Source organism: Sander lucioperca, chromosome 16 (assembly GCF_008315115.2).
Source record: "Sander lucioperca isolate FBNREF2018 chromosome 16, SLUC_FBN_1.2, whole genome shotgun sequence".
In the NCBI taxonomy this organism is placed as follows: Eukaryota; Metazoa; Chordata; class Actinopteri; order Perciformes; family Percidae; genus Sander; species Sander lucioperca.
Window position 1 is genome coordinate 29,023,437 of NC_050188.1, and position 10,484 is coordinate 29,033,920.

Below are 10,484 nucleotides of genomic sequence, written 5' to 3' on the forward strand. Positions count from 1 at the left end.
TGCATCAAAAGGGACGGCAATAGTCCCGACCAAGCGTGTTTACTTATAGCGCTAAAGGGACGGCAATAGTCCCGACCAAGCACGTTTACTTATAGCGCTAAAGGGACGGCAATAGTCCCGACCAAGCACGTTTACTTAAAGCGCTAAAGGAGACTTTTAGCGTCAATAAGAATGACAAAGGCACTTGACCAAGCGTCCATATTTTACGAGATGGGTGTGAGAACTTGTTGCCCATACAGACGCTGAAGGGTGATTTTTGCACTAACCAAGCGTCAGTATTTCATGAGTTGGGAGTGAAAGTGGGTTGTTGGGACAAACTGCACTTGTAGTCAATGAAATCCAATGGTGTTTATATGAAATATTATGATCAGTTAGTATAAAAGGCTCAGTTCATGTCTTCATTATAATATAAATCAGAGGTGAAAGGTCCTATTTTCACTACATGGGAGAGATCCCCCTGCCCCGTTTTACAGTTTTTTTTTAATGTAACTAACTTTTACTTAAAGTACATTTTAAATGAACTACTTATTACTTTTACTTGAGTAATTTTTTTCCGATAGTTAATTTCACTTGTACTTGAGTAATATTTCATGAAAGTATTGGTACGTTTACTTGAGTACAATATTTTAGTACTTTTTCAAACTCTGATATAAATCCATCCTTCGACTCAGATCAGTTTAAAGGTTTGTATAGTATATTTATTGTGTAAATGTAAGTCACAGAGATTATGATTTACATAAACGAATAAGTCATGCGATCAAGCAAATCTGAGCCTCTTCTGCATATCGTTGTTTTACAGGAAATGACAAAAAGGCTAACTGGAAAAACATTTCATGGAGCTATTTACCTCAGTCGAAGTCAGACAAAATCACCTCGTCACTGTTTAACCCTCCTGTTGTCCTTGAGTCAAATTTGACCCATTTTCCAAGTTTCTATATAAGACATTTGGATTTCTTTCAACCAAATTGCCCAAACATAACATGGTTGGTTCCATACAACACTCTTCGCAGGCAAAATGAAGGATCGGTTTTTAATTACATTTTCTAGCATTTGAGAAAAACGGTTTAAATGGTTTCAAAATAGGATTGTGAGTAATCTGACAAAACTCTTCCTCTGATCTTAAAAATTCACAATTTCTGCTTTTTAACTCAAAAATTAGGTACAGAACCATATAAATGAGGTTTATTGAATATATTAAAAAATAATTGTAAAACTAGTGGTAATAAGTTGGTGTAAGTGGTGTATATACTGGTGGTAGGGGGGAAAAACGACAAAAACGTTGAAAAAAGTGGCAAAATATTTTTTTTTAAAGCAACAGAAACGTCAAAAAAGCATCAAGAGCATCAGAATAATAGCGACAAAGACATAAAAATTGTCAAAAAAAGTATAAATTTTCAGTTTTGATCGGGGAGGACAAGTGCATGGTCGACCGAAGGACAACACAAGGGTAAATATTTGTTAAACCCACAGACAGATATAAACGGTGACCTATAGCTTTGATTTATGAAAAAAAAAAAATATATATTATATATATATATATATCTCTCTCTCTCAATGGATATATGGAAATACAAGGTTTCTGCCAGACAGCGACGATATCAGTTTCCACACAGCTGCATGATTTTTACATGCAAGAGTTCTTGGATGTTCTCGCTCTAGCGTCATGCCGTTGCAGAGAGCCATAGTGCTGCTGATGCTAAATGCTATGTCTGAATAGGCCATTTATCTTGGATGATGATTGGTGTTCCATTTAAATAAGCATTAAGGCGTGAGTTTTGCTCAGAGACTCGGTGTGGGAGATGGATGACACCCTGGAGGTGGCTGGAACACTGCTCCGCCTGCCTGGATTTGTCAATATGAAGGAAGCTGTCAAACTAAATCAATAGGGGGAGGAGGGATTGCCCTCGCCAAGCAATTACAACTCGGTAATTGATAAATTTCCCATTTTTTCATTCCAAATGTCAGCCATAGATTTATTTTCACATCATGGTCAATCGTTCATTTGGCATGTAAACGATTAACAAATTACAACGTTTCATTATCATACTGAAAAATGGCCTCCCTCTCCTGTGCAAAAGTTTGACTTCTAAACTGACACTTAGGTGCTCTTAATGAGGACTTTTGGTATACAGTGTAAGGAAGACAGTAGAGTGCAGATGCTGAACTGCTAGTGTAAGCATGCTGAATTTAATTAAAATATAGGCTTATGTAAAAGTTAAATGTAGCACATCTGACATTTCAAAAGCCACTGACTGGATTTAATTTAACCTATGCAAGGAGCAGAGAAGAGAGAGTTGAATAGGTCCTAGGATCTCGGTGTAATCAAATGGCACAATGCCCCAATGTTGTTCACTCTGGCTAGGGTAAGTTACTTGTGTGACTGGGGCTTCTATCTCTAAACAGTACTTTTACTGGTTTCCAGCAAGTTGCTTTTCTAATTTCTGAAAATGTTCATACATAAACTTCATTACAGTGTAGCAATGAGTTTTCTACTCCCCTGCAGCGAGTGCATTGCGAGCGCATTCTTTATTGCTTGAAAAAGTTCTGTTATAGTCTTGCATTGCCAGACCTATCTCCACAGTGCTGTGGAGTAAGGTCTGGCTACACCACACATACATTCTGGAATAGGAAGAAAAAAACCGCTTTGGGTTGTTTGCATTTCTTTAAACCAATTGCAATGGTCTTGAGTGGTGCTAAGCTCAAGACGAAGCGGCTGTGGCTCTGCTAAATACTGTCGGGAAGGAACTTGTTTTGGTGGAACATTTGCACCCTGCAAAAGAAAATGCCACATACAATATTAAATGAAGTTAACTGTTGACACAATACAGTAACGTGAGCTATTTAAATTAGCTGGATACATGGTTAAACCTCATTGGCTCTCACCAGTGTATCGCTGTGTGTACTTCGTCCACAGCAATCCCACCAATTGGTCCCAAAATGTCCCAGTTGATACGATGCCGAGACGGTTCAACACAAATACAAAAGCTACAACACAAACGCAAAAGCTACAACACAAACGCAAAAGCTACAACACACATACAAAAGCTACAACACCAACACGTTCTCACACCCATCTCGTAAAATATGGACGCTTGGTCAGGTGCCTTTGTCGTTGACGCTAAAAGTCTCCTTTAGCGCTTTAAGTAAATGTGCTTGGTCGGGACTATTGCCGTCCCTTTAGCGCTATAAGTAAACGCGCTTGGTCGGGACTATTGCCGTCCCTTTAGCGCTATAAGTTAACGCGCTTGGTCGGGACTATTGCCGTCCCTTTAGCGCTATAAGTAAATGCGCTTGGTCGGGACTATTGCCGTTCCTTTTGATGCAGTTATGTTAAGAAAAGGTCGTGGGTGGGCTTACGGTTCCGTGACACGCGGAAACTAAGGGACAGAAAGAAAAAAGCGACTATAGGAAGCGTGACAAGCGGGACGCAAACCCCGCTCTCCTGGGTGAAAGTCCTGTGTTTGACCCATCCACCCCCCCAACCAACCTCCTTAGGCGAAAATTTGCCCCAACTACTGCTCTCCCCGGTGCGTTACACAAACACGCTGAAAGACGCCTTTTTCGTCGCATCAGACGCTGACAGCCACTGTCCAAACGTCCTTATTTTACGAGTTCGGAATGAGAACGGGTTGACAACACAAATACAAAAGCCACAACACAAACGCAAAAGCTACAACACAAATACAAAAGCCACAACACAAATACATACGCGACAACAGAAGTGAGTGTGTTGTTGACAAACGAAGCCGGCGGATGAGCAGGAGGAAAGTTCTTGTATGTTTGAGAAGTAAGTGAAACATGGTTCCTTGCTAATTATGATTTCTGTCGCTATGCGATTGTCACAAATAAGCAATGTAAGACTGAGGACATGCAGTAAAACCATAGACTGTACAAACGGTAATAGTCTATGAACAAACCCTTTTACATGGCTTCAAATACAGTGTAAACACAAGAGTCCACAATCTGAATTCTATTGATTTACTTATTTTACTTTCCAGTAGTAAGCACGGAGCAAGGTCACGGTTAAAATCCTGGGTTTATTTCATTCAGACCAACCGTGTATGTATGACATATTACGCCCCTAACACTAATAGGCAGCATATTGATACAGATAGCATTCACTTTAAACATCTGTTAACCATAACACACACACACACACACACACACACACACACACACACACACACACCAAACCAACCAAGGGAATTTGCCGCTGGGATCAATAACCAATAACCAGATAGATACGGTTAACAAGTTACAAGCATGTAACAGTGGGATATCATATTTGTGTGATTTAAACAGCTTCACTAAACGTGACAAACTATAGACTTTAAACATAGCACTTGCGCGTTAAAAGATGCTGGGCGCCATTTAGATAACGTTATAGCTGTAGCTTTGTAGCCTAAATGGCAGAGTATACATGCATATGAAAATAAAAGATATTGAACAACATTGCTTATTTGTGACAACCACATAGCGACAGTAATCATAATTAACAAGGAACCAACAAGAACTTTCCTCCTCCGGCTCCATTTGTCAACAACATGCTCACTTCCGTTGTTGCTTATGTATTGGTGTTGTGGCTTTTGTATTTGTGTTGTAGCTTTTGCGTTTGTGTTGTAGCTTTTACGTTTGTGTCGTAGTGTTTGTATTTGTGTTGTGGCTTTTGCGTTAGTGTTATGGCTTTTGTATTTGTGTTGAACCGTCTCGGCCACCGTAAGTTAGAGAGTAAATGCCGTAAACATATTCTTAGTAAATCTTTACAATAATTCCCCAAAAGAACCATGCAGGCCTGCCTTGTTGCATAATCCAAATGTTCTTCTAAACTTACCATTTATTATTTGCTATTGTTGCACAAGATGAATGTGATCGGAGTCACACATCAGAAGTAATTTTATATTAAGCTTGGTTGCAACCCAAGGAACACCAACTTTTGCCTCTCAACTCATTTGGGCCAGAAAGAACAGGGGAACTTTGATCTGCGTTCAGCACATATGAAAGCCATCTCCGACATTCCAGCTGGACTAAAGCAAGTTTTTTGAAGCCTTTTAAATAGCCTAATATCTGGCCATGTCAAATATGGTTTCAAAGACTGAATAGATTCAGTTACTGTTAACCGGTTCTTCCACCGGAGTGAAACACAGGCCAGTGGCGGAAGGGATATACTGTACACAGACACAAACAGAGAGAGATTAATCGAAGCTTGGAAAAAAAGTGAGAGGATATTGTGCATTTGTGTGTATGTGTGTGACAGAGATAAAAGTGTTGCACTTGCCATGGGTGCATTAATATCACCGTGCCAAAATGAGAAATACTGTAAATGCTGGAAAAAACTATAATTCCAGTCTTACACTCCACATAGATAAATGAGCGCCAGTATTAGATATATGATGCAGAATAAAAAAGTAAATAAGTGAGATGAAGTTCAACATGAGGTAAATAGAAGTTCAGAGAAATATCCCACTGTTCCACAACTGGGATTTCTTTTCCTCCAATCCCTCTGAGGTATTCTTAGAAAACATATTCACTGTATTTATGAGCGTCCTCACCCGGGCACAGTTTCTCACTTGACACATCGAGGACACAGTGGTTTCAAAAATAAATTTAAAAAAAAAAAAAAAAAAAACGGCTGAAGAAAATATAAACAACAACAACACTATACACAAAGGGAACCTTTGTGATTTAGACGTCTCACAAAGCTCTCACTCTCAACTTGCTATTGAATTATCTTAGAAATGTCTTGCTTGAAATGGGCCTGGCAGAATGCTAAAAAGGCAAAAAAAACATGAAGAAACACCCTGAAGCAGCATGGCTGTTGTGTTATGATAAGTTAAACAAGTATTCATCAGAAATTATTTTTTTTACTAGGCTTAGAACAATATATTGGATGCAGCTGGAAAAAACATTAATTTTGCTCAAGCCTGGAGCTAGATACTTATCAATATAAAAAAAAATTTTTTATGCTGAATCTCAGTAAGCCAAAAAGGTTTGGGCCAACAGTGGCCTACATACAGCACGCCTGGTTGCCAGACTGGTTATGAATGAATGGCAACAGTACTCGGGCCAATCCCTTGGGCCGAAGTACTCCCTGGAACTAATGTTCAGCCCAAGTCTGCACCTCCAAAAAATACCCAAATCTGGCCCCATATGGGCAATAGCTGGCTCTTGTGTACCATCACTCGAGTGTGCTGGTTACCAGTATATCCAGAACATTTTCTTAAGTCAATGTTACTCTCATGTTGCTTGTGTTTTTTGTAGTAATGTTTTTTGCAATTTTGGCCTTTATAGATAGTATACAGGAATCACAGGGGAGGGTCAGCAACAAAGGACCCCTGCTAGTATGAAAATGGGTATGTTACGAGTTGATACCTATGGTTCTTTACTTTCGTTGATCTGTCTTGGCTTGAGTGTAAAAGGTCATTGTTGACATTGAAAAAATACTAGTTTGACAATATAATCTTCACTCAAATTCCAACATCAATGGATAGAGTTCGGTCAGTTGTCAAAAATCCCATCTCGACTGTACATCAGATCGGCAATACGTCATCTAGAAGAGGCCCTTTATGGGGGAAAACAATCCTGCGTTTCCCATAGACTGCAACAGCATAAACTGAGGAAGTTGAACACATCCAAACTTTTTTTAATTAATAATGTTATGCCAAGGAGTTGCTGTTAAGTTGGTTAAACCAACAATACATCCAAAAATGATGATCCAAACACACGTCAAATTGCATTGGGACTATAGCTACAGTAACAATATAAATTATCTTCTTTTTCGGAAAAATAAAAGCCCTGGACCCATTTTATACTGATTACATCACATTTGTTGCTTGGTAACTTGTGTTATTGAGGGGCACAACATGCAGTATTTACTAAGAAACAATAAGGTTGTTTTTGTAATATGTACCCACAGACTATGTTAGAACCATCCCCACGCCCGTCATCTCTCCCATGCTGCCACGCCCACTCACAGCCCATCACGCCTGTGGAATGATGCCATCCCTCTGTCCATGCTCGTTACATTAATGACTAACACCGTCATCAGCCGCCCGGGTAATGACTTCAGTCATCAGAGCCATGGATTAGGCCACGCAGTCATACCCCGAATGAGTTGTACATTTTGTGTATAAATATGCGCTGTGAGGAATATTAGCTGCTCTCAGCCCTGTCGTTCTGATTTCATAAGAAAGGTAATGAATTGTTAATGGCGTGATTACTCTGAAAATAGAATAACTGAGGAAAATGGTCCTGTCATTATGGCTCCCATTGCTTTCCCTCCCCTTTATGAAATGAAAGGTTATTCATTATGTGTCAATACTTGCAGAGTCCATTTGTCTGGCTGTGATCGAATGAAGAATCTCATTACAGAATATGAGACCCAATTATTCTGTCTTTGTGAGCCTCTCATGTCACATATCATAGTTAACAAGTGTTTTTTTCTTTCCTTTTGTCGCGGATGGGTTTTACCTTTAAAGTCTCGGCCTGATGTTTTGCACACAAGGTGAAACACAATCTCGACTTTTGTTCCCTGTTTTTCTCATCAAGGTCTTTCAGTTGATTGCTTGCTTGTTTGATGCTGTGCTTTGCATCCAAGCATGGCTTAGGTGATGTGTATGTGGTTGAGTGTTCCAACAAGTCCTCCAAACCCTGCGACAATATGAGTCATTTGTTCACTAACCTCAAATACAAGAGCGTAAAACGGCGTCCCTAGTGGTGGCGGAAATATGACCTCATATCTAAACCAGAGAACGTCAGTCGCGGTTTTGAACTAAAGGGTCTTGGTTTTGAACATGTCTTTAACGTTGCGAAAAGGCTGCAGTTTGGTCGAGTTTAGGCACCAAAACTACTTATTTAGGTTTAGAAAAAGATCATTGTTTGAGTTGAAATCACACATTACTTCACTTCCAGTTACGCACGTGCAGCTGGACGTGTTGTTCGTAAGGCAAAAAAACTCAAAACTTGCTGTTTCACCAATTTAACCTACATCCTTATGCAGAAATTTGCGAGGGGGTCCCAGGCACAATGGGAAATTATTTGTTTTCACTATAAGTCCATCCATAAGTTATAAAATAATAGAATGTATGACCATTTTAGTCATGGTTTCATACACTTTCTGTAATAAAACATCTAAATGCCAAAATCCTATCAAATGGGGGTCAGTGGTTCAATTTGTCAGTTTATGGGTTTTTGACATGAAAACGTTTGGGAACCACTGCCCTCAGGAGCACCAGGATATCGTATGCCAGGGTGTATTCAAACCCAGCTCGTTTGGACCAGTTGTTTCAAAACCTGGAGGGTTGGTTCGTTTGGGCATATGTGAATAGAGCAATCACACCGGGATGCGGGGAAAAACAAGCAGGCTGGCATCTCCTAGAGAGGGTGGTCTGGAACTCTGGGGCGGTTGGTTTGCAGTCAGAACGCAATTTACCCTACCATCTGTAACATGGTGGATGGATAGATTGTTGTGCGATTATGATAAACATGCCTGTAGCAAGTCTTGCTGCCACAGTGGGTCACTCTTGGCACAAACCCCAGCCAAAATAGTCGATCAGTGGCGCCAGACAATTGTCAGTAAGGGGGCCCAGGGTTTTCACAAGAGGGCACGTTTTTTTTTTTTTTTTAATAAGTCATTCCAGTGATAAGCTGCGTTATCTTTAAGACAATCCTGGGGTCTCACAGTGTATGTGGGTATGTATACAATGCCATATTAGGGACAAGGACTTCTGTGACCTCACTATAGGACTACAAAAGTTATCTCTGACAATTAACTCCGGCTCTGAAACAAAAATAAGACGCTATCTTCGTCCAGCCAATACAACGAGCAAACAGCACAGACGGAGAGGTGCAAGACATGCGTATGCCAGTAGGATTTACCTGAACACTAATGCCAACCACAAAATAAATTCATTCACCTTTATCTGAACAACACAGGATTTACAGCGCATATACTTAAAGCCAACAGCTCATTAAAAAATATAAACCAGATAAGCCAATCTCAACCACAAAAAAAGAGAAACGTTTATGCATCATTTAATATTAACATCCCTAAAACCAGTTGACAGCAAGGCTAGCTGATAGCACATACAAACACAAGTAGGCTACACTTTATAAGCCCAAATTAACCATAAAGTGGTCTTACCTTATGTAATGCAGTTCCACGGCTCATGCGAAATTATCCATGATATCAGCAAAAGTCAAATGCAGTTTTCAGTTCAATTCAGGCATGAGAGAAAGTCTCTAGTCTCACATTAGTCCTCGGTTCATTTCTTATTCTGGCATTCTGCCAAAAACTGATAATCCATGTAGCCCACTTTACAATGTTGTACAATACCACCACCCACCTCCCGGTAACTAACGACTTAGCAGTGTGGCTAATGTTAGCAGCTAATTTGATTTAGCAAACGGTGGAATACACAGATTCAGGCCTGACTAGAATTTTTAACTGATGAATTTGTTTACATGTTTTAATTATTTATCAATGTGTGTTTACCATATTTATTGTAATTCAATAAAATGAATTTTGAGAATTTGCTCCAACCTTTACAACATAAACACACACCTGCACTCTTGACCATGCGCCTCTGGTTGCCTGGTTCTCTCACGCACAGTCTCAGGGTACATCCCAAAGCCCTTAAATTGCATCCCCGTCTCCTCCACTTGCCGCCCTTCCTTGCGTCTTAGTCCCTTCCACCGAGGAGGCCCGGGAGAGATGCGAGGAAATCATCGGAGGAGAGAGGCAATGAGCAAATGTGTTTTAGAGAGATGAGACATCCTTTCCTCTGAAGCGTCACATAAATACGTCAACTGTTTGGGTGGAGTTAGCAACTCCTTCAGCTGCACAGCTTCCAGGAAGGCTGCTCTCGTGTATCCTCGGCTATAGCTCCTCGGTGATCCCTCCTCGATGCTCCTCGGGGGTGAAATAAGAGCTTTGAGACGGCCTTCACCGAGGAGGGACAGAACAACTTCTGGTTCAGCCGAGGGCTGAGTAGTTGAGGAGCTATTAAATAAGGGTGATGAGTAGGGTTGGGTACATCAAAGATGTAATATGTTTACTAGCGATCACGTGCAGTGAATGGTTAATATGCTTTTACGTCCATTTTGGTGAGCCCAGAGGGTAAATATGGCATTTTAAAAGTAGCCTACATTTACGGTAGCTAGGTAACGGTAGACTGCAGAGAAAGTGCAATATTTTTACGTCCGTTTCGGAACGACAGAGGGAAAATATTTCAGTCGACACATTAAGTGGAACCGAAATGAGGAACCGAAATTTGCATTCTAATCTGGTCCGATTCCTACCAGTTGCGTAGGAACCGGTTTCATAGTGAAACCGGGTTTCGGTACCCAACCCTAGTGATGAGATTCAGCCTGTTGAACTTTTACAAAGTTCAAATACGCAATATAACTCAGCACAGCTCCCTGCTGTCTTTGGTGTGTGGCAGTCATCTGAAACTCCATCATGCTACTGCACACAAAGGGAGAGTGTA

General features: G+C 40.4%; 1 long non-coding RNA gene across 1 annotated transcript; it reads left to right on the forward strand.

Annotated features, from left to right (window-relative positions):
• The first annotated feature begins 2,899 nt into the window (after positions 1-2,899).
• On the forward strand, positions 2,900-4,836 carry LOC116035450. Its single transcript, XR_004101370.1, has 3 exons — positions 2,900-2,945; positions 4,376-4,380; positions 4,726-4,836. It is a non-coding gene; the product is annotated as an uncharacterized LOC116035450 (long non-coding RNA).
• Positions 4,837-10,484: the final 5,648 nt, after the last annotated feature.